Here is a 25,882-nt window from a genome sequence, read left to right on the forward strand (position 1 = left end):
GTTCACCTTGTCTAAAAATCTAAAGATTCTTCTATTTTTATTTTGGTGTCGATGCTGGTGTCAGTGGCATTAATTTGAACCGATTACACAAAAAATATGAACATTAAGAAGCGTGTAACATGTAATTGGAAATGGGATGGTCAAATTAGTTCTAGAGTTTGATCCTTCGACTTGTTATAGGTACTGGATAGTAACTACTCCCTCCGTTTCAAAATAATTGAAGTTCTAGTTTGCTTCTATGCCAAAGTTTCCTAAGTTTTACCAACTATATATTTGGAAATGTGTCAACATCTGGAACATCGAATCTATATATTCGTATAATATATTGTTTGATGAATCCATTTAAACTAAATTGTATTGTAGATGATTTTCAATAAACTTGACCAAACTATAGAGGGAGTATTAGTTATCAACCTACACTATGTGCACCTTTAAAGGCTTTAACTTGGTTGTTTTACATGCTCCAGTGGACGTGGATTTGTAAGTTCATCTTTCAAGTTTCACTTGTGATGGTTTTTAACAACTACCAATTGTTTATTATTGTGCACTAGATTGATTTTTGTGCTGGTTTCAGATGAAAAGAAACACGCAAGTTCTAGCACCAGACGTGTTCAAACAACCAAATGCATGTAATGAAGGATGGAATTCGGTATGGATGACAAGTTGTTTCTCCAGGTTGTTAGCAGCAAGAGAAGATGGAAGTCTCTTTTGGTTCTCGTTTAGTTAGTCGAAGATGTTTGGCTTTTAAGGACTTTTGTGAGGACATTGTTTATGATCTTCGTTCACACTATGAGTCCACGCGTGCATTTTCTCGTTTTTCTGCTGCTCAACCGCGCATGCTAAGCATTTTTTCTTTCAAACCCGACGGTAAAGTTACTTCATATCTAGTGATATTTATGCAACCATGATGGGTAACATGTAGATCTCTCTGACACTAATGATGCCGGCCGTAAACTTCTTAATTAGCACCAGCTAACACGCATGGGAGAAGCAAGAGAAACGTGCATCTTTTGTATTTGTAATATACTGTGGCAAGAAGAAGCACTGGGCCGGAAAGTGCTCCTAGACATCATACGTAATTAACCATTTTGGTGCCCTAGTTCCTTAGATCAGTTCCCACGCCTTTAACTTAATCACTTTCGTCATCTTCCTTCGAACCACCCTCGTGAGTTGTTCGCTAAAAAATATACCCATGCCCCTCGATCATTTATGAATTAAGGTTGACATGTACGGTAACCACTTAAAACTTACAAGCAGGACCAACTATAAGCTTATATGTACCATGCCATCACTTCGCCGAATCAGCGCGCCTGCAATGCCCATGCCCCCTAGCCGGTAAAAAGCTGCCTTGCCGCCTACACTGCTGGCTTGGCTAGTATGTCCTACCTTCCTAGTCTCTTGCCTAGTATGTTCTACCATGCGTCTAGTCTAGCGACCCAAATTAATGCCTAACTCGTGCCGCTAACTCTCCCCGACCGTGATTATTTCATGTCCCGGCGCGTACGCGCCCAGAAACTAGCCATTTTCCTCTCCCTCTCCGACACCACCCAAAAAGGACTTCATGTGGTGGCCATTTACCGATTTTTTAGAATCCTCAAAATCAAAAAGGGAAATAGCTAAGGTTTTTTTCAGGCTTTAGATTTTCATGTAAAAAAATAGAAAAATGAATTCAAGATTTTATTGTTATTTGAATTCAAGATTTATCATTACTTATTCATTGTAATTTTGTCAAATTATTTTTTGGAATTCAAAAAATAAAGAAGGGTGTCATCATGGCCCGAGGGTTAACATGATTGATATGGTACTACTATCAACAAAGTATAGCTTCTATGACGGAAGCTCATCTTCAAGGAACGAAGTAGTTAATCGTGCTAGGGCTGTGAGCAGTCTGAGGATAGACTTCCGATTGCTGTTGGTGTCCATGTAGAAATGTACATTGCATGGTCCGGATAGTGTAGTTGGGTAGGCGGTGGTGCATCTTCATCTCGATCGCGGCGCGGCCGCCACTCATGATCTTGCTGCCGGTAGCTTGCTCCAGTGCGATAACTGTTGACATGGTTTTCATAGCCGCGCTTGTCCGAGAAGCTTGCCGCGGCTAGGTCGGTGTCGTCGGATCCGTCATAGCCGCAATCCTTTCGGTTACTCCTGCGATCGTTGTTACTATCATACATGTATCATGACTCCGTTTAATACTTTGGTCCATTGTCGTCGTCACCTAACGAATGCGCACAACTATTATGTAGTGAATTCTCGCCAACTGCCCATCGATTGGAAATATATATCAGTTGGGCGGTGGTCTTTGGCTTGACGCGGCCCAAATCTTCCAGACCAGTGTTGAAGGCGTAGATTGTCCTTTCCTCGGAAATATCCCCCGCATTATTCTTCAGGATGGTCCATCGTAGTGACTCGCTTTATCTATGCATGCTTGCCCATAGTTCCTCGATGGGCGCGAGTCATTTGTAAGTGGCTAGAAAGTTTAGAATAATGTTGTGGACCAAATCGCTCCAGCTGTCGACTATCCTTCTGGCATGCCCTTAATCCAAGTCTGGGCAGAACCCTTCAGTTGTAACTATAGATATTGCTTAGTTTTGGAGCCTCCTTAGCAACTTACCGCCGTCAAGTAGTCGTTCAATTGGATTTTTGGCTCTTGGAGCCCGTCCTACGTAGGAGTGTCCGAGGGTAGCTTGAAGCCCCTTCTCATCATGGTACGACACACTTGGCGGCTAAAGCAACTCGTCCCGCACATCTCGTCATCTACGTGGGAGTTAGAGGACTCGAGGCTAGTGTGCCTTGCGCGAGCTTTTGTCAACTTTGCTCTAGGTAATGTTGTTACAGATGTCGTGGCCACGTGGTCTTCATTCTCGCAGTTCTCATCGTGGAATGTGACGATGTAGTGAACCATTGCATCGCCGAGGCGGCGGTCATGTCGTTGTGGTTTCAATGCCTTTTCCGTGCTTCGGTTAGGGTCCGTATTAAGCATTGGTGCCACCAGACCTATGCCCGTGATTGCTTCTCGGTGAACCGCGGCTCGAGGGTTCTTCTCCGGAGGTTGATTGGATAGCAGGCACGTTGTGACTGCGAAGACGACACCTTGCGATGTCTTAGCCACCAGGTTGCCTAATGTGTCCTCCGTAGAGGCCGACCTCAAGGCTTCTGGACATCTTACGCCTATCTCCCTCGCATACGCGAGGAAAACATGAACCTCGCTTGTGCGCGCCACCTCCGCCGGTAGAGGTGTCACGCCTTGATGAAGAAGATCAGAGGGAGGATAATTCGGCATGCCATGCACTTGATTCATCGGCCTGTCGCTTGCGCTCGGTGAGGTCTGCTGAGATCTTGAGCAAGGCTTCATGCTTACGATGAAGGAGCCTTTAGCATGTCGATATTTCTGTTGAGTCCAATGACATGGGGACTGCCTCTTCTACGACCCTCTTTGTTTTAGCCCAAGCCTCCTTGGATACATTGACGACGGTTCGGTCAGCTTCATCGTCTTCATTCTCGACTTCTCGTTCTCAGTGCTCGATTCGATGACCGCCCTATTAACTAAGGCAAAGGTGCATAGTGGAGACAACTTTTGTACTCATCAAAGTCATCGTCATGATCTTGCATGTGATCGTGAGGGCCCGTTACGTGGTAAGCATCACGGTAGATCGAAGTCGAGGCAGATGCGGGGAGTAGGAGGGTGCTAACCGAGTTGATGTGGAACCGGAAGTCCCCGAGCGCCAAATCGATTCCCTCATGGAAGGAGCTGAAGGCCGAATGTTTGGCCGACGAGTGCGGCATGAAGGTGAAGGGGCCCAAAGCAGATTGATTAATCTTGAATCACCGAGTCATAGATCTTGAAGGTTGGAGCCGTAGAAGCCGCGACTCTAGCGCATAAACTTCCCACTGACGACGCACCAATTGACATGGAGGTAACACGACAATTACCATAAGTTATATATATAGTTGGATTTTAGGAAAGAGGATGGAGTTGGTGGATTTGTGGGCGCACAAATATTACCACACACGGGACGTGTTTTACCCGGCTTCAGGCCAAGAGGGAAAATCTTACGTGCTGCTTGTCTGCTCTTGATTGATGATGATTAGAATTGCGATGTCAGCGTGATGGCTACGGTGTGCTCTAGGTTACGTATCGTGGATCTATCCTCCCTGTCGATCCCCCTCCTCTTAGGCCTTATATAGGAGGCCATGTCTTATAGGATTCTTGGGTCGGTTACATGTTAGGATACTCTTGTATGCTAGTTCATGTGTTGCACGCCCTGAGCTTCGGCTGTCACTGCGTTCTAGGCTTCTTGGGCCTTCAGTTGGACCGTAGCAGATAAGGCAATAGTGAGTACCCGATATGGTATGCCCACATCAGTTAGTGTAATTGTTGTTATGACATGCGGCGAGATTTTCTTTCCTGAAAATCGATCGTTAATCCTTAAAAAATGACTTATGGAACCAGTAAAATAGGCTTTCACGAGCGAAAAACAAGACTACTTCGATCACGCACGTCGGAGAATTCACTTGTGGTTAAATGGTTACAAGGGCAAAGGTGGCTCCAGCCTATCAGAGTTAAACCCCAAATTTAACTTTTTAGTGTCTCATAAAAGTGAAATACAGTATATTTTAGAGGTAGACGACGTTCCCATCGATAGCAGTCGCATGTGGTAACTTTATCAATTTTAAAATCCGTTGGATCAATTTTTAGAATCAGTTCTTCTGAGATGCTCGTAGGTATATGATGTGCATGTTTTCGTAGTAATGAGTACGTACGTATTTGTGAACATGTTTTGCAAAAAAGAAAAAAATAGGGACGAAGTGCATTTCCGCTTTCAAGACGAGTCCTTAATGTTGTTGCCGCCGTGAAGTCCCGGAAAAAAATCTGCATGCGCCCCGGTGATCGCTTTTGGATACGATGGGAGTAACAAATTAGGCAATTAGAAGTGAGGTCGTAGGATTTTCCGGGACGGTTTATGATACCCTCCTGACTCTCGAATTAGATCTGGACCAGCAGCACACACCAGTCGGCAGACTGCGGCCGTCGGCCGGCATGAGTCGCGGCGATCGCTTGAGCGCGCTGCAGGACGATCTTGTCCTGCACGTGCTATCCTTCCTGCCCTCCCGTGAAGTGGTGCGCTCAGCCGTGATCTCCCGTCGCTGGCGCCACCTCTGGAGGTCCACCCCGGTCGTCCGCGTCGCCGGCAGCGACGACCGCTTTCGCCTCTTCGTCAACAGCCTCTTGCTCCACCGCGACAACACCTTGCCGCTGCGTTCGTTCGAGATCGATGCCGCCCTCACGACAGCCCGCGGGAAGGCCGTCGACCCTCACGTCGAACAGTGGATCACGCACGCCGTGTCGTCGTGCCGTGCCCGCTCGCTCACCGCCCGCTTCCTAGACGAGGACACTATGTGGTCGCCTCGGCACCGGCGACCGTTCGCCTCCCCGCACCTGACGACGATGCACCTCCACTGCGTCAAGCTCGCAGAGGGCCTCCTCGACTTCTCCTGCTGCCCGGCGCTGCTGCACCTCCGCCTCACGGACTGCCGGTTCGTTGCCGGCGCCTTCGTGTCCCCCTCGCTGGAGCACCTCAGCATAATCGGCTGCGACATACGGATCCGTCGGAACGCAGATGGGCGTACGAGAATGGGGATCTCCACACCGAGCCTCCGTTATCTGCAGCTATGCGACGATGTAGCCCAAGGCTTCCCGAAAGCTCCCTGCCTCGAAAGCATGCCTTGGTTGACAAACGCGAGCATCCGGCTCACCGGCTACCTCGCCCAAAACCCTGCCCGGATTTACAATGGCGGTGATCATAGCAGGGCCGGCCGCTCTTTGCTTCTGCATGGCTTGTCCGAGGCCACCAGCCTGGAGCTCATGGCTTCGCCTTCTTCTGATGGAAGGGTTTGTCAAATGCGCAATCTTCAATTATTTTGTCTTCACCACTAATTTGAGCAAATTGCACTATGTATCTAGAGCAGATTAATTGCCACTTTGTGCAGCTTCTGCACAAGCTCTCAGCTTCCACCACGTCCGGCACAATACCAATAGATGTAGATTTGGGGTTAGAAAATTATAATTTGCCACGGTACCTTCACTTGGTTAATTTAACGTCCTGAATTTTGTCAAAACGAACGTGCTTTCAGCTTTAGTTACAGAACAGAAAGCGAACAAATACATTCACTAAATCTCACTAAATTGCTAAGTTTTCTTCTTTATGCTAAATCGCGCATCACTTGGCTGACAATATAATGGACTCATTTTGCACAGATTACTAGAGTTAATATCTAATAGTTGTTGTTATTCTTCTTCTGCACTCTAACCAGGCAATCTTACTAAGGGATTTGAAATGGTGCCCTACATTCACCAAGTTAAAGACTTTGATACTCAACGAGTGGTGTGTCTATGTTGAAGTAACTGCTTTTGTGTGCCTTCTGCGGTACACACCAAGACTAGAGACTCTCATTTTACAACTTCCCTTTAAGGTATTACGTTCATGTTTTATCGTTGATTACTTTGGTTCGTTGTGTTTAGCACGCAATTTCTTAGGTAGTATACAGAATCCCTAAAGAGAAAAAATCAAATCCCCTAGATACTACTCCTAAACCTATATGTCACTAGCACAAAACCCGTGCGTTGCAATGGCACCATATAATTTACTAAATAAATAACATCTGATATGTTTCTGCATGTAAGGAAAGACACTCCACGTCCATGTCCTTTTTGCGAGGAAATTCCAATCTATCATGGAAGTTTAGAATAATACAAAGGTCACCAAACATAGCAGAATTTACATCAAATTCCTTGAACCACCTAACGACCACTACCGCCACCAGAGCGAGCCGCCAAAGCGCCGCTGTCGTCGATTCCTTATCAGATTCGGCAAGCCTAGCAGCGGAAACCCTTTATGTTTCTTCAATAGGATTATATTAAAATCTGCTCGAGATTTTGAGATCTGATGTAATTAGTAACTGTGTGTTCCATGTGCATGGCATGATTAGGCACAACAACAGAGTACTCAGGCTTTGATGCATGATACAGTTTACCTGAATAATGCTATAGTTTAAGGCAATGTGGTGTTAACTAACATATTCAAAGTCAAACACAATATGCGATAAGCTAGATTGATGTCCTTTTTATTGATGTCTTCATTGATTATGATCACATTTAGATCATTTTATGCTTTAGTACTTTGTAGCGCTGTCAGATTTGCATATACTGAATATGCGATAAGCTGAGTAGGTCTGCTATTACAGTTGATTACCTGATTCTTCATACAGTACCAGATTTGATTACATCTTCAATGAATCACCCCTACAACACACACTCAATGATCGTGGTGATCCGGTGCATACCATGAGTGGTTATCATGTCCCTCGACTTGGCAGTTTACTCATCTGCAATTGTATGATGTGAAAACCCCTCCCGTGGCGCTCCCCAGGGCGCCGCCGGGGGCCGATCCCCCTCCTTCCGCCGCCCCCACCGTCCGTTTCACTTCCTCCGCCGCTGCCGTCGGCACTGGCCACGGTGGCGGCGGGCCCCGGCGCCAAAGCGCCCGGGGGGTTGTTGGAGGCGGCGACCGGCGATGGCGGCTGGGGCGGCGACCTCCGGCTTCGGCGTGCTCCGCGTCTAGGGTGGCATCCGTGGATGTGCGGCGGCGGCTCCTCCACCACGGCCTCCGGCTATGGATGGTGGTGGCGGCGGCTATTGGATCTTGTGCCCGCCGAGATCCATCGTCGGCTTCTGCTGGCGGCACAAGGAAGGGGGCGGCGATGTGCGGGGCGAGGATGGTGTGGTTGCGGCTTCCGCCGTCCACCGAATTCTCCTTCATCATCGTTGGTCAGCGGATGGCGACGTGGGGGCCTATTCGTCTGCTTCGGGTTTGAAGGTGGTGGTCCTAGGGTTCTTCTTCTCCAAAGATGAAGACCTACCGGATGCTGATCATTTTCATCCAGCCGGAGTGTTGAGTTCCGGAAGGCTCCGCCGGCGAATGCATCAGCGCATGTTTTGCCTGTAATTTGCTGGATCGGGTGGTATTCGGTCGCACGCACCCATGCTTTTATTCCAACCGTTTGGTTCTGGAGGGGGCGACGCGAAGCTCTTTTTCTGTGTTGACATCAAGTGATTATGGATCCATGATGAAAGTCGGAAGAAGAGAATTTCATGAAGGCCGGATGGGAGGACTAGCTAAGGTAGGTTCAAGTCTCCGCGCTGTCGAGGGATTTGCTTTGTGTTCCGGGTTTCACAGCAGCGGTATGAAAGTGGGGGCGATAACACAGGTGAAATTCAGAGTCCTACCTTTCAGGGTGAAAACCCAAGGTCTGGCCTTAACTGGTTGTGCCTGGCAATGACCTTGTTGGAGGCATTGTTTTGAGAGCGGGGACTATCTTCAGGGTGAAAACCTAAGATCTTTGATCGGGCGACGACGGTGTTAGAGCATTGTTCCCTTTTTGAAGGCGTCGTTTTTGGAGAGTCTGTATTTCAGGTGTTGTCTTGGTGGTGGATATATTGCTGTTGTTAGGCTCGAGATAATGTAGTGGGACTTTTATTTCTTAGTTTTCTTTTCTATTTTTTGGATGTGTGCATCCGTAGTGTCATTAGGGTGGTGCGTTGTTGCAGTTGCTGAGTGTAATTGGTATTTTTTGATATTAATATATTCCTTTTATCGAAAAAAAATGTCCCTCGACTTCAAAATTGTCAAAGCCAGTGTAGTTGCCACGAGAGCTGTCTGGGTTTGCTTACAACGAAAAATGATTTGCTTGCAACCTGCTTCTCTACACGTTCTGGGTGAGGTTGGGGGCTACGGCTTTTAACTGACACCTTCTATTCCATCACCGATTGGGCTACGCTGCCACCATTCCGTCGTCAGTTATCTCCCGTCAATGGCGACCAACCGTGACGGCCAGCCATGGGAAAGAAGAAGCCCTAGAAATTACACAAGATGGCAATCCTGCCTCAACTCCCAATCCAACGCCTCCACCCGCAAATGCAAATGCGGAAAACCCTGAGACCCCACGCCGGATCCCGGTTACGACTGTTCGGCTCCATCCTCACCGGACTTCGTGCGCCGCCATATCGAGCCATGCTCAAAGGCTTAAAGCCCCGCCTAGTCGGGTTCCTTGCGGGCGCAGTGACGATCGCCGACCCTGCTCTGTTCGCACGCGTCCGCGCCGCCACGGACGTCTTCCCCTCCTGCCGCACGATGTTGCTCAAAGCCTCGCCTTGCCGCGTTCCTCTAGGGCGAGGCAGGCGCCGCCGATTCTGCTCTCTTCGCGCACGTCCTCCACGCTGTGGACATCTCCCTTTCCCGCCTGCTCTGCATCCCGAACCGGGCTCTGCCCCAGGCCTGTCCGTCACCACCACCACAGCCAAGATCGCCATCAAGCTTGATAAGTCCCGAAGGCAGCAAATGTCAGCGCACGCATCGTCGCATTGATTGACGCATAAAACCAACCCCTTCCGCCCCCTTCTCAATCGGACCGTGCGCTACCGCTGATTCTCCCGACGTCAGCTTGGCGTATGTCGCATCTATTGCTTCTCTGGGAACATGAGCCTGCCCGTATGTTTATATCCCGTGACTCTGTTCTAGTAGGGCACGGCCGAATCTGTTCGTGTCGGCAACGATTCTTCAGGGTTTCAACGGACGAAAGCTTATAAAAACTCAGATCGGTTTATTTGACAGACGAAAAAATTACCGGTTTTTTACCTACCAACACCACCTATCCCCATATAATAGTCTGGTTTTTTTACGGAAGAAAATTTGTCCGGTTTTTTTGACCTATCAACACCACCGATCCGTAACTTATTAGTAGAGATAAACGTAGAAAATGTATCATATTTTCAATTTTCTGGAGCATATAAAGTTTTAACTCTTGCTTTCATATTCGGCAGGAGGTGAAATCTGAAGGAAGTCATATTACATCAGAACACCCATTTCCTACGTTGGAGTACCTTAAAACAGTGGAGATCAAGAACAGTCGTCCATCTTATTACCACAGTGACCTGGTATATTTTTGCAAAAGGGTTGATGAAATTATGAAGCTGTTGAGTGATTGGGGCATACCAAGCAGTAAAATCAGTATCAACTACAAAATAACGTGAAGGTCAGCCATCTACATAGACCCAGTTTCTTTCTGCAGTTTTGTATGATTAATTTCTACATAAACAAAAAGCACATTAAACAAAATAGAAAAATAACTAGCTAGAGAAAAACCATTTGAAGTGATCAAGATAAATGAATCTATTGTTTTACATTATATCAATTGTCCATGCATGTATGAAATAGTCAATTACTATTAGTACTATTTAGTGGTAACTCAACACAAATCGTTCTGCTGGAGGCTATGTCACAAAAACCATGGTCTATAAGTCAATGTATTTTTGTGACATAGCCTGGTTTTGCAATCCCCATGAGACCATTGGCTATCTAGACAGGTTTAATTACCTGTTGTATGATTAGATGCACAGCTATTAACTTTTGCGTTTTACTTGCTCCAGTGCGCATGGTAAATATATACTCCCTCCGTCCACAAATAAGTGTACATGCGGGTTTTTTCAAGACAAATTATGAAGTAGAGTAAAAAAAATACATCGGGAACATGCATCTCTTCCCTTTAATTCTTTCATCTCCAATAAATTAAGTGCATGTAGAAAACAAGAAAAATATGTGTTTAATATTATTGGGTTTAATTTCCGTGCGATAAAAGAGAAGCAATTAAAGTACATTGGAAAGATAGGAGTACACTCTTTTGTGGACAAAGTTTAGAGCTATATGTTCATTTATTTGAGGACGGAGGAAGTATATGTCTGGCAGTGTATATTTAGTTTCTATGGAAATCAGGAAATAGTAGTTGTTAAAAAAACAGATTATTTGAGTTTTTTGTGCACCAGATTGACTTTTTTTGCTGGTATGTGGTTTGCAGGAAAAAAGAAAACCCACCCAAATTCTAGATTCTGTTGCGTTCGAACAGCCAAGTTCAAATAATCATAAATGAGCGTCGAGAATATTATGGATGATATCGACATGGTTGGCTATGAGAAGATGATATTTTGCTGCAAGGAGATTTGTGATGCCCTTCTTCATGACAGGGTTTCTCACGCGGCTTGCATTTTTCTTGTGTTTGCAAGATCGTAGTAAGCAATTACTTAAAAGTACCATATGGTACTTTCTAGATCGCAGTAAGAATTTTTTTTTATGAATTATTATTATCATGTGATGTATCATATCTTGAACCATATGGGAGTCACAACCAACGTCGGAAGGGGAGGCTGCCCTCACACATTTGTTGCCAAATGCCAATACAGAAACAACATGCATGTTCTATCGGGGAACACGTTCTGATTCAATTGGGTTTATGCGCTATCTTGAGTATCTATTTTCTCCTTTCTAGATGAACTTGTGTCAAGGAATCAAATCACAATACTAAAAGGTTCTTGAAGTTATGTTTACTTTTCGAGACGCGAAAAGAGGTGAATGAGATTTAATTAGAAAATTCTGTAAATTACTTAAAATATTAAAAAAAACATGATATAACTGAGTGATCATTTTTAACTAGGTAATGTCCTACATTACCACGGCCTTTTAAAACATTGAAAATGATAAAAATGTTCTAATACAATGAACATCTGTATACATTGAAAACTAGTCAAGCTGTCAACCATCTGTGTATACATTGTTTCCCACGTACGCCTCTCCCGGAGCGATTAATAGTGATTGTTAAAATTTCAGTCAACATCTATGATTTGCACTATGCGTCCTTCTTAACCACAGAGAATTTGGCAAGCCTACACTTTGTTTCTCGAAAATACCTTCATCGCAGCACACCTGAATCATCCTCGGTCACACAGATGATATCTGAGTGGGGCTAGTTTTCCGTGTGGATTTCCTAGTAATGGCTTCTCGGAACTTTGGGCTGGGGGACTGATTCTGGAGTTCTTGATCGCTGATATTAAGCTTTATCGCTTCAGCAGATTCTGCGGCTAAAGGTTATCTGGAAGAACGGGTGAACCAACACTTGCTTTCAAAATATACAAACCACTGTTCAAAAAATCAGCCGAGATACCAATTTATCGGCCAATTTATCGTGAATTGGGTGGTAACCGATAACATTTTGGCATATCGGTTGATTGATCACGACACCGACATTTCGGCCGATTTTTGGTCCGATTGCCGATATTTCGGTCGATTTTCAGTGAATTTTCGCTGAACTTAGATCTTCCAATCGATATTTTCGTCGTATGGTCTTGTAGAATTGCGTATTAGCTTAAAATTTCCATTTTTATTGATTCAAATGTAAGGAATGAAGGTAATACTTCTGTTCAATGCTCAAATATTATTTTTTAAGAGTATATTATAAAAAATTAGTGTTGAAAATTAGGATTGATAAAAAAATAAGCCGATAAATGGCCGACCGATAAAATTGATTAATCGGCCGATAAGTGATTAATATCTATATTGAGGCCGACCGATAAGTAATAATTAACGATTTCTTGAACATTGATACAAACCACACAATTTGACATAGACAGCTGCATGACAAGTGTTTCCGCCCTATGTCTCATGCATGCCAACTTAAATTAGTTCAAAAGCTTCAAGTTTCCTTAGGTTATTACAAACCAACTAAGGGGGCCGAACGATGCATCCAAGTGTTTTTCATGACAGGTTTTCATGGCGCCTTGGTTTCCGCCTTGCCAGCAGTGAAAGTATCATCCGCTTCAGGAGATGTGAAGTTTCTTCTTCGGATGCAAAACCTGAATCGCTTGAGCTGGACGCCTCGTTATCCGGAACCTCAACCTCAACCGGAGGTAGTTCGACTTCTCGAACCAACTACCGTATTCGATCCTGGAAGCCATGCGGTCATCATAGCCACGAACTTGCTTGATCAGCTTGGAAGCTCTGATTCCTTTCGGAATGCCCCTGGTCACCTCCTCTAGATCCATAGTCGGAAAATGTGCTTTGCACATAACCAAAGTACATCCAGCGGCGCCACGAGCTGAAGACTTCTGCCAGTCCTTGATCATTCTAGAACTAGTGACATTTTATAAACGACCAGATCCAAGTCGCTTGTGTCTATCTCTTTGAGGCAGAGGGACTCGCCAATCTTCCGGCATGAGTAAAAGTCGTTTCATGAAAAATCGACTTGTCATTTTGCGTGTGTAAAAAAAAATTTAATGCGAAAAATAAGGTTTTTCAAAAGATTATTTTGTCTTTTTACATAGATCACAAAAAATATTGGCCTCGCGAAACTTGACAAACATACGTATATTGGGGAGATGTACATATAGAACTTTTTGTCAAAACTTTTCGACATTTTGAAATATAATATTTTAGTAGAGGGAGCATACGTATCCGGGAGTCGAATTGAGTTTCCGCACTATGAAGTCTTTTTGAAACACAGCGCAGAGAATTTGGCGAGCCTACACTTTGTTTTCTAATAATACCTTCACACGGTACGTTGCGCCTAGATCAGGTGATATCATCTTCTTTGCCTACACCAACTAATGGTCAACAACCAGAGAGTCAAATCGTAATATGTTGCAAAATGCACCTTGCAGTAGAAGCTAGCACGCTAGATCGATCAAGCAAGCGAGCTAATATTGATGATCCATCAGCTGCCGAGCAGGCGCTGCGTGATTCCACGGCCACCGAAGAGCAAAATTAGGAGCGTGACATCGATCGAGCGGAATCACATCGAACATGGAAACACATTCTCTCGTTTTAATCACATCGAATATGTGGTAGTATATACTCCGTACCAGATATTCTGCTTTTGTGTTGGTGAATCAAGATCTTCTTGCCATTTTTAGGGCCTTATAAGAAACGCCAGAGAACCCTAGCAATATAAGTACTATGGCAGCCAGCCTCTCGAATTAGAAGATCTGAATCCATCCCTAGCACGGTCGGCGGACCAAGACATGAGCGGCGGCGATCTCTTTGGAGCACTGCAGGACGATCTCGTCCAGCACGTGCTCTCCTTCCTGCCGTCTCGCGATGCGGTGAAGACGGCCGTGCTCGCCCGCCGCTGGCGCTACCTGTGGAGGTCCACTCCCGCCGTCCGCGTCAACGGCTCAGGCGACGACTTTCGCCTCTTCGTCAACAGCTTGCTGCTCTACCGTGATGGTGCCTCGCCGCTACGCTCGTTTGAGATCGACGCCGACCTGCTGATAGGCGAGGAAAGCGACGGCGAGTACAGCGCCTACGACCCGCGCGAGGTCGACCCTCACGTCGACCTCTGGATCAGGCACGCCCTGTCAACGTGCCGTGCGCGCTCCCTCATCGCCCGCTTCGAGGACGAAGAGATCATGTGGTCGCCCAGGCAGAAGCTACCTTTCGCCTCCCCGCACCTGACGACGATGCGCCTCCAGGGGGTCGAACTCGACCACGGCCGCCTCGATTTCTCCTGCTGCCCGGCGCTTCTCCACCTCAGCCTCACTGCCTGCAGCCTCGACGGCGACGCCATCGTGTCGCCCTGGCTGGAGCGCCTCCATATCATGGACTGCGCCTCAGAATCACCGACCAGGATTTCCACCCCGAGCCTCCGTCATCTGCAGCTATCCGGTGACCACCAGGGCATCTGTACTGCACCGTCGTCTCTGGACACCATGCCTTGCTTAACCAATGCAAGCATCCAGCTTACTGGCTTCATCGAGGGCGGCGATGGTGATGCCAGTGGCGCCGGCCGCTCTTTGATTCTCCATGGATTATCGGAAGCCACCAGCCTGGAGCTCATAGCTACGGGGAGCGATGGAAGGGTTTGTCAAATCCAATCTTTGTTTTTATTTTTACCTTCGCACACATCACTAGTTAGAGCAAAACTGCACTATGCATGCACCCGGCCGGCCGGTAGATTGTTGTTAGATAAATATAATTCGCCCAATACCAACTACTGCATATATGTCCTACATTGTTGTTAGATAAATATAATTCGCCATCAATAGGAAACCTTGATTTGCTAAATTTAAGATTATGAATTTAGCCGAATCAGTATAGACAAACTAGAGCTATTTATTTTTACCAGCCCAATAAAAACTAATTTTGCACTTTGCATCAAGTCCTTGCACTTGATTTCCAATAATTTATCCTGCATATTTTTTTTGTCTTTTTCTCTCGCACATTCTAATTAAGTGCTCCCTGTTCTTAAGACAATTGGTTCAGATCTCTACCAATTGTAAAGAAAACTTGGGAAGATATCTAAGACCACCTAGACCTTTGATCTACATGCCAAATAGCTAATAACTAGGCTAACAATAAATCTGTATTCAGCTCTAACAGCGTACTGAATTGTTGTACTCAGTTAGTTACTATTAAAAGAAGGTTGTTGTTATATCAATAGTTAATACTCCATGCAGACAATCTTCTTAAGGGATTTGCCATGGTGCCCTACATTCCCAAAGTTAAAGACATTGATACTTAATGAGTGGTGTGTGTATGATGATGTAACTGCCATTGAGTGCCTTCTACGCCACACGCCAAGATTGGAGAGCCTCATTCTGCAACTTAATTTTAAGGTACTATAATTTCATGTTTTCTCATTTGTTTTATTGTGATTACCTTGCATTCCTTCCGTTCCATGATTCTTGTCGTTATATGACAAGAAAAATAGAACGGAGGGAGTAAGTTTCTCAAGACATATATTAATTCCCATATATGTCGACAAAGACATAATATAAGATAAATCCCTAGATTGTTTTATGTCTACATGATTATATGGCATACTCCCTCCTTCCTAAATTAAGATGCCTATAGTTTTTTATTAAAGAAAAAAAATTAAGCAACTTTATACAGAAAAGTATTAATATGTAAAATTTTAAATGCACATAATAAGAAAATATATTTTATGAGGGTTCCAAAAATATTGCTTTGGGATAGACACTTTCTGTATTCAGTTGGTCAAACTTTGAGAATTTTGACTTTATCAAAATATTATATCCTATTTTGTGATGAGTACTTCATAAACACAGGTGGCACCATTAAAAACATAACACAGGTGGCCATATCCAATTTTCAACTTCTCTAGGACACATAAGATTTTAAGTTTTAACCCTTGTTTTCTTTTTCATGTAGAACCACCCTACACTCCAGGTGAAAGGAGAAGGAAGTGATAATACATCAGAACAGTCTATTCTTAACTTTGAGCACCTGAAGAGAGTGGAGATCACGAACCGTCCACTTTATTATTATGAACGGGTGGTATATTTTGACACAAGGATTGATGAAGTTTTTAAGCTGTTCAGTGACTTGGGCATTCCTAGCAGTAAGATCAGTATCAACTACAAGAAACCTGAAGGTCAGCCATCTACATATACTCAGTTTCTTTCTGCAGTTATATATCTATGTGAAAATTCCATATAAAAACAAGCACATTGGACAAATTGGTGCATGCACCGGGCTGCCCTAGACACAAAGTGTTTTTTTAGATTCTCAGGGAGACATTCTCCCCGGTTCCATTTCATGCTGAAAAGAAACTAGACACAAAGTGTTTTTTTTTTTAGACACAAAGTGTTTGAATGATAAATCAATTTATTATGCATATATCCGTTGTTCTTCTATGGAAAACGAATTAGTATTACTACTATTTAGTGCTGGCACCGTATCTTATGCATCCAGCCAACTCGTGTATCCGTGCATCCAAAGCGTTTTCGGACGGCCGATCTAAATCGTAGGGTGGGAGCTGTTTAGGCTGTAATCTTCGGAAACCACACCCGCTGCCTATGTTAATTATGCTGCAAGTTTGCACCAGCACCCCTAGCGAATCCCACGTTCCTTCCGGTGATCTCAACTACAGTTGTAGATTTTCGATCACTATGGCGCCGACCCGGAGCTAGAGATGGAGATCCCGCCATTGCCCTAGACTTCGACGGGATAGGATCCTGGTCGACAAAGTTGGATTCAGCCGGATCGCCTGTGGCAGCCGCGGTGACATTCATAGTGTACGCCCGTATTGCTGTGTTTTCTTGTGATGAACAGCACCGAGTGATCTCCTAGTGCTGCTTAGGTGCCTCACGTAGGGATTATCAAAAGTTAACTAGCTTGATACGAACACACAACACCAAACACTCATCATGCAGACTCGATGTGGATAGAAAAAGAATGAATTATGTGTAAGTTAACCAGCTGATGTTTAAGAATCTTCAGAAAACTTTAGCTTCGTCAGTACATTCTGTTAGCTGTTTAGTCTGCCAGTTTCAACAATTAGTATTTTTCTTCAGCTAAACTGTCTACTCTACTTGGTTCTAGGTTGTTAGAATAGATCAAAGCCCTGATCAGATCGTGGAATGGCATGGTACTCAAACGGTCATGCTAGCGATGTAGGGTGGCATGCGATGAGTGTTGGGATGGCAGCAGTCACATACTCACATCTTAGCTGTAGCCTGAGTTTTTATTTTCAGTTAGCCTTGTAATCGTTGAATAAATAGAAATTAAGGAGCAAAGTTGTTTGTTTACACAACAGAAAACCCTCTTGTGTCAGTGCTCATTGTCTCCATTGTGTGCATGGGTTAACCAATAGTACACATGAGTGCTTCTCGTTCCAAAGCCTTATTATTATGTACATGTTTGTGGCTTTGTGCAGCAATGCAATCTACCAATAGTTTGCCAATGCAGTTGAACGATGGAGGATTTAGCACACCCATAAAGAAAACAAGTGTTCCTCTCTATGTGAGTTAATTTCTTCCAACTGATCATGGTTGTATTCAGTTTGCTAAGTTATACATAATTGTTTTTACTAATTCATTGTTTATGTTGAAGTGTTCAAGTTTTACACCTGAATGTGAAGAGAATTGAATGTGCAAGACATGCATACAGGTGGTCCATCATGATTCATGAAAGCTGCATCTCTTGCAAGAACAGCCATGGCTTACTAGTAGCACTATTTTATTTGATGTTCATCAAGACTTCATGTAATGGTTTTGAAAAAAAAATTGTCCGAGTGTTAAACAAGACTTCATGTAATCCATCAGAAATTTTTATTTCATCCAAGTGTTTGTCTTAGTTGTAATGGAACAAATTTTAGCTTGCTTCTCTATTAGTTGAGTTACAAATGAATTTTGCATCAGCAGCATTGCTGCAATCTCTGTACTGCTGCCAAACGGTTTTTTTTTTTTGAACGGCTCAACGGTGGGGCAAACACCCACCTGAAACTTTTTTCATTATTTTCAAAACACAGGCGAGATACAACGGAATGACCACAAAGTTATTACAGGGGACACAGGGGGGAAACTCACGCACACATGAGGCTAAACGAGCGAGTTTAAGGCCTCACACACGCTCGCGCACCAAGCTTCCACGGGCAGACGGGGCAGTTTCTTGGGGAGGCGGTTGAGCCAGAGCATGCAGTGGGCGCTGACCATGGATGAGAGTTGTCGAGGCGGGGTCAGGACATTGTCGAACACCTTGCGGTTCCTGCTCTTCCAAACGATCCAAAGGACGAGCAGGATGACGGTGTGTCGCGTCGCGTCATGGAGGTGAATGATTGGTGCCCCGAAGATATCACAGATGCCTTCGAGATCGTTAGCAACAGCAGTGGCCGGCACACCCAACGCGGCCCGAAGTGGGCCGAGTCGGGGGCAAGAGAACAACATATGGTGCACCTCTTCGGGGCGGAGCGAGAACGGACATGCATCGGAGGTGAGGCAGCCTAGGCGATGGAGGAAAGCACGCGTTACGGTGTTGCCGTGGCGAGCGATCCGAGAAAAAGATCCGGACCTTCGTCGGTGCGAAATTATCCCGAGTTCACGTTGTTGAGCGGGAGCGAAACTACGAGAGATCAGCAGGAGGTTATAGACATCGAGAAGACCGGAAGGCGCCACCACCGGGGAGGCTGCGGGCATCAATACCACCAGCAAGGCGAACCTCACGCATGGCCGCGGAGACAACATCGAGCTCCATCTCGCCACGGCTGTCAATCGAGGTTGGAGCGGGAGGAGTAGCCCGGAGGCACGCGAGCGTCGGCAACGGAGATCGTGGGCTGGGTGCGGTGCGAGAACAACGCGGGGAGGCGGGCGAACGGGGGCCAGCATTGTGCCGGTTGTCTAGCCGAGAAGGAGACGGTGGACGCCGGACCCGCGGCAACGACCGTGAGCTGGCGGTAGAGAGCGAACACTTTCTTGAAGGTGCGCCAAATGGGGGTGTCAAGAGTGGATGGGGCTCGAGCGATGCCAAACTCCCCGTACCAGCGGCGTACCCAACGCGCCCATGGGGTGATTTCGCCAGAGAACAACTTATGCACGAATTTCATGAGCAAGCACAGGTTCTGGCAGCGCAGGTCGCGGACGCCAAGGCCCCCCTTAGAGCGTGGCCTGCAAACCTCGCGCCACGCAACCTGGCAGTCACCCCTGAGCATTGAGACCGTCCTTTCCAGAGCATACCGCGCCGTGGCCGGTCTGCACGGTCGACGGTGGTGCCGTGAAGGAGGATCACAGACATGCCGTACGATGGGAGCGCGGAGAGCACGGCGTCAGTTAGGATGAGGCGGCCGCCAGAGGGAAGGAGCGAACCTTTCCACCCAGGGGCGCGCTTCTCAAGCTTGACAACAAGGTGGTCGAGGTCGCAGACACGCAGCTTAGACGCGGTGAGCGGCAACCCGAGGTACCTATGGGGGAAAGCAGCTAACGGGCAGCCAAAGATGGCAGCTAGAGAGCTTGCGTCCCCATCGGGCACATGGATGGGCACGAACGCGGATTTGGCGAAGTTGATAGCGAGGCCCATCGCCCGAGAGAAGGACTCCGGGAGAGCGGCGGGCGCGCCGGAGCTGGGCGTCATCCGCGCGGAGAAGCAGAAGTGTGTCGTCGGCGTATTGAATCACCGGACACGGCAGGTCATCTACAAAAGGGTGCCTCAGCCGCACATCGGAGGTGTCGCCAACAATGAGCTCTTGCAGGACATCGGCGATGATGTCGAACAGATACGGCGACAGGGGGTCTCCCTGACGTAGGCCACGTCTGCAGTCAATCCATCTGCCAAACGGTTTGCAAACGTGATATCCTAGATGATGGAACCTATCTATCTTTAAATTAATCTTTATTCTTAACAGATTCTCTATCATATCCCTTCATAAATTGTCCATTCAGCAACACTTATTTGATACTCGTAACTGAATCTACTGCATATGTTAGCATATGGCACACAAATACGCTACTTTGTAGGCACATACTATGGCCTGACTCTAGTAAGTTCATGCCAGGCTATATTGCAGATACACAAAAGTCTGTTATTTCCATTCATAACAACTTACAATCCTTTTTAAAAAATCAAGGATGACATTCACACTGTAAACCATCCAGAGAAAATCAAGGATGACATGCACACACACCTAACAAAGAGAAAATGGAATCGACTAGCTACTGAGAAGGCTACTCTACAAGTACTAGATACATACAGTACACAAGAACGAGGATAATTTCAGCCATAGCAGCATACATCACCCATGCTCTATGTAATTGGTACATTATCTAGAGACATTGAGGCCCTTTTCCTGATTGTTGACACCGTTGAAGCACAGTTGTACTCAAGAATCACTAGGTTATTTGCCAAGCCAGAGAAGTTGTAAGCCATCCAGAGAGAAGTAAAACAATACACCAATCTACTGTAAACCATCCTACAATCAATTGCCTCCACTTCCTCACTGCCAGGAAAATTAGATACAAGAAGTATTGCTGTTGCGATCCCTGGCTTCTCAGAGGTTTGACGGTGCGCGCATCGCCCGTGTGGGGCCGCCACCGCCCACCCTTTTTTTTCTGCGTTATCATCTCAGGTCTCAAATCGGGCTGATCCATTCGACACCGCAATTGAGAGAGAGAAGAGCGGGACGGAGCTGTAGCATTGGCGTCCACCTCCCCGGAGCCGGCGACGCCGTGGCTCTCCGCGGCGGACAAAGGGACGGCGAACGAGCCACAGACGAGAAAAATACTTAGGGTGGGTGCGGGTGTGCAGGGTTCGCCGCCGCCGGAGATGAACGGGTTGCGGCGGACCTTGGGGGCACGGTAGGGGCTGTGGAGGACCGGCGGAGGTGGAGCTTTGGGCAGTGCAAGGCGGGGGCGGTGGTGGTAAGTTCTTCTTATTCCTCTTCGTTCTAAGATGCCCCTGCAGGCTAGGGTTCCCGGCGGGCGGCGGCCGCCCCTACTACTCTCGCCCTCGGACCACCCACCAATGGAGTCCACCATGTAGAATGCCCAGTTGCCCACGTAGTGGGAGCGCCAAGCTGTCTGGAACCGGCGCGATTACTAGGGAGAGTGGTGGTGGCGGCATGGAGGTGGTGCCGTGGGGGACAGCCGCCGTTGCTGGGGCAGAGGTAGTAGTGGACATCGGCGTCGGCGCGTCGCGGATCTGCTGCGTGAAGGCTACTGAGGGGACGGCCTGGGAGAGCAAGGTGCGCATGTAAGGACGTCTGGGACCAGCCCTGTGGATCAACATGGTGCGCATGAGCGATGATGCTTCCTTGGTCCCTCCACCATGTCAAGGAGGCCTACATGTGCGGCTTCTGAACCAGTAATTTCCACCCCCTTCGTCAATTCTGCACTAATCCACCCATCCTCCTAGCTCTTTTCTCCATCCAAGTTCCATCCCTTGGTTTAGGGCTTTAGGCTGTCGAAAGGTGAACACTAAATTTTCTGCTGATCTAGATATTATAGTGATGCTAAGTGCAATAAAAAGGGTAAAAGATTTCTTCAAAGAGATGGCAAAGTCGAATTAAAAATTGGAATATTAGAGCTTAGCTAATTAAAATATGCTAATATATGATACAACAAATGGTGTGCAACTTGCAGCAAATTAGTTCAGAGCTGATACAAAAATAGCTTTGCTAATTTTCTATTGTCAGCATCTCAGATACTAAGGTTTTATTTTCGTGCCATTCCACTTGGTTTCACTATATGCAGTAGTTGCAAATTTATATATTGTGACGTTACCAATTAGTCCACATCGTTTGTTGGTACTGAACAATTCTTGGCTATGGGGTGTCTCCTACCTAATTTCCTTTCTTATTTGAGAATATAGTCCTGCTGCAAATTCATTCAGTTCTTCTGCATTTTCTCTCAAAAATATAGAACCACATATTGTGGATGAATCAAATCTTGGTGCAAATACATATTATGAATTTAAAAAATTCCCTTACTGCGATACCAACATCAACATTGACACTAGGGTTTGAGGGCCATGATGGCCATTTATGCAACCGGATGAGTTTCCTCTGCTGATGATAAAAACATGGACATCAACTCTAGGTGTTAAGGCCGCCATGGCCACTGATGCGTGTGTGGCTACAACATAAGGTGTATGTGATTTTAATCAAATCATTTATATCTTGGTTGGAGCTCTGATTTGTCTACAAACCCCATCAACGTTTACTTTACGTATTTTCAATGTCACTGGTTATCTTATCCGTGCCATTTTTGCTCCTCATTCAGCAAAATCCATAGAAGCAGAAGCTGCTTAGTAATGTATTCAGAAGGTTTTTGTTAGTTCAGTACTTGCAAAAGGTTGCTCCATTTTGTCTGTAAGGTTGATGCTTTCATCGTATTTTCAGAAATATAGTTTCCTTTTTATGATATCTTCTATACCTTAATATTATGTCTTCGGTACAACCTGCTCACAACTCATGATGTTAAAGAATAAACTTTAGCTGGACTTGAAGGAAACACGTCAATCCTTCGTAATTCACATCTCTTATTGTCTTGGAGTATCTACTTCGAAATGAATATGCATGGTACATATCTCTGTTGAAGACAAAGAGAAATATCTCATAAGAAGATCAGTACTTCTGGAAAGTTGAGCTCACTTGTTTTAGTTGTTTTTTGTATATCTCATAAGAAAATCTGTTTTTTTAAATCTTAGATCCAGATTAGCAGCTTGTGAACTGGCCATGTTAATGTTACAGAAAATGATACGAGCTCACTGGAGCAAAAAAATCAATTTTACTACAATTTTGCCTGCCATAGCATCAACACAGGTTTTGTCGGAATGAATTTAATTATGTCCTAATTATTAATGTTTACATTTAGATGTGTATCTTACTTTCTTTCTAGAGGATATGTGTTATCGAAGGCCACATGTAGGCAGCGATATTGTATAACACTCTAAAGTTTGATGTTCTATAGCGGATTCTTTTCCACAAAATAAAATTAATGTTTGTACCTTTCACATGTACCCGTCATTCTGAAGTTTGATGTTCCCAAAGGATTTCTTTTTGACAAAACTTGGTGTATTTGGTATGTTTTTTTATTTTACTTCTGCTTTGTCAAGGCCATAAATATGTTGAGGCTAGGAATATTCAGCTAGGAAGATGGGAGTAGAAGAGGAGCAACGCGAGATGGCTTGTGCAACATGAATAGAGCTGCCGCTCCAAACAGAGGTGAGCTACTTCATCTTTGACTTTTTTTTTCTGGTATTTTAGACATGATTTTACAAGGAGAGAAGGATATGCTTCTCTGGTGCACTAAAATTAGTCCTAAATAATTAGCTTCCATATGGAATTGTTGATGCCTGCAACCGATAAGATCCCGAAGTTTACTTATTAGTTGTATACTTTTATGATATTGTTAATGAGCTTGATCATTGGATGGGTTTATTTGATGCTGATGGGGTGGCGGTATTGCCCGTCGTGGTTTTGTGGAGTCGTTAACGGTCATGCTTAATAGATGTAATGTGTTGGTTAAGCAGTTCAGGATGACATAGGTTTCTCGCTGGCGAATTGAGCTTGCTGCTCAGCTATTCGGCATTAGAATTGCCGGGTCTCATTCGATCGATCCTAATGCCTATAGGCCCTCCTATGACACTTCAGTCGTCCGTCTTGATTCTTGGTGATTTTGATGAAAGGATATAACCTTTGCAAACCGCTCTTATGTTTTGCAGTATCCTTTGCTTTTCTCCTTATAGTGATAAAGGTTTTTTGGGGGGTATGGAAGTATGTGAGTGTTGATGGTGGTGTATCTGGTGGTCGAGCTGAAGTTAGTATGTTGTAGTATTATACTGTTACAAATATTGTTATAGCATGGGTTCTTAGATAAGAAATTTCAGAAAGAAAAGTGATGTTGTTTTTTTGTTGAAACGACAACAGACAGTCTGAACATCGTGTTATTATTTTTGCTTTTATCCACCATTTGGCTTATCCACCTGTGCTAATCTAGAGTGTCTTTCCGTTATAGAGAACAAGCTTGTGAACTTCAGGCGTTGTATATCTCTCCAAACCGCAGGTGCGGTACTTCTATCTCCTGTGCCTGGATTTACAGAACCTTGAGAGAGCACTGGGCAATGGACTGAATCCTCTCTACATACTTAACTCACGACACTCAGGTCGGTGTCACTGGTTGTACATGTTTGCATCCACCGTGCGGGTGGCCACCACCACAAACTACTGTGGAACCTGGACCCTTGGGATGTGGCCTCTCTTGCGAGTCAGGAAGAGATGGTAGAATAGAAACGTAGGGAGATGGACTGTCGAACCAGAAAGTAATTTCCGCTACCTAACAGGAATGAGCAAATTGAATTGATCTCGAAGGCTTTTTTTTTTGTATTCTCATGATGATTCTACGAGGGGTCGGTTATACATCTGTGGCGCGCTAGCAAGTGCTAAATAAGTCTATCGTGTATTAATTCAGTTGTGATTTCAAAGTTTCATGCTACATACCTTTTAAATTGGCATTCTCTTAGTTCAGTTTGAGTGGCAGTATAAAAAGTTGATCCGCCTTGCCAAGGACAAAAAGTCGAGCTCTTTATTGATGCCTCTTGTGTGTATCCTTTTTTTAGTATGATTCTAGACTTAAATATTCTTTTTCTAACTACAACTGTTTACTTAAAGGATTGCATGCCACAAGGACTTCAATAGTTGCAGTTATCCTATTGATAGTCTTCACCAATGCCCATGCTATCAACATGTATGGTTGCATACCTTACATTTTTCTATTTGGAAGGGCTATGGACCACAATCAATTGAAGATAAACGGAGGCTATGTATGTTGTTGTGAAGCCTAAATTTTAATTCTGTTGTTTAGTCTCCAAGCCCTATACACCAAATACTAAGAACTTCGATAGTGGGAATTCTGCAGATGGTATGTTCTGAACTTATAGGTGAACTTGGAAATGTTCCTATGGATCTCGATTATATGAAATATTTCCTTGGTTGGCATTTCATGAGTTAATGACTTTCGTACTTTTCATGTGTTCTAATGTCTTCATGTTTTCCATCTCAACTTACTGCTTTTCCTTTTGGCAGGATGTAGATTCAGAACACTTTGAGACATCGCCTCTTTATGCCAAAGGGAATTGATGATGAATTGATGATGATGTGACAACATGAAGCTAACAAGGTCTAGCAGATAATTATAATGCAGTGACGAGTGAAAATGAGAGAGCGCTACCAGAGAAATGCTACATAACTTTTTAAGTGGCATTATGTTAGTTTAGTTTGAGCGCAAGTGTAAAAGTATGTCTTTCTCACATCCTTTAAAACGTTAAAAAAAGAGAGCCCTTCACTGATGCTTCTTGTGTGTGTGAGTGTATCCTCCGGTTTTACTTACGATTGTAGACTTAGCATATTCACTACTATAGAACAATCAATTTTATCTTTATCAGTGTGAGATGGACAAGAGACGATTACATCACTGACATCATATGCATGCATCATGTTTTTTGAGTTAAAGTATAGACTGCATGTGATATATAGACCAGGTTCTTATTTATTGTGGTCATGTAGTCCACTATGATATATCAGACGTATAGATGTATTTGAGTGAAACAACGTTTGGCAGGCGGCGCGGCGAAGCGCGCTTGCCCATCTAGTATTCCAGAAGTCAACTAGCTTACACCATCTCCAGACCAACATCACAATCATCTGTGTGCCCTGGTTTTTACCTCTCACAGCTAGAATTTTTGTTTCAAGCAAGATTCACGATTTGGTTAGCTGA

General features: G+C 45.0%; 1 long non-coding RNA gene across 1 annotated transcript; it reads left to right on the forward strand.

Annotated features, from left to right (window-relative positions):
* Window positions 1-20,978: 20,978 nt before the first annotated feature.
* LOC124690491 lies at window positions 20,979-25,183 on the forward strand. Its single transcript, XR_006998782.1, has 3 exons — window positions 20,979-21,470; window positions 23,223-23,331; window positions 24,125-25,183. It is a non-coding gene; the product is annotated as an uncharacterized LOC124690491 (long non-coding RNA).
* Window positions 25,184-25,882: the final 699 nt, after the last annotated feature.

Source organism: Lolium rigidum, chromosome 1 (genome assembly GCF_022539505.1).
Source record: "Lolium rigidum isolate FL_2022 chromosome 1, APGP_CSIRO_Lrig_0.1, whole genome shotgun sequence".
NCBI classification, from domain to species: domain Eukaryota; kingdom Viridiplantae; phylum Streptophyta; class Magnoliopsida; order Poales; family Poaceae; genus Lolium; species Lolium rigidum.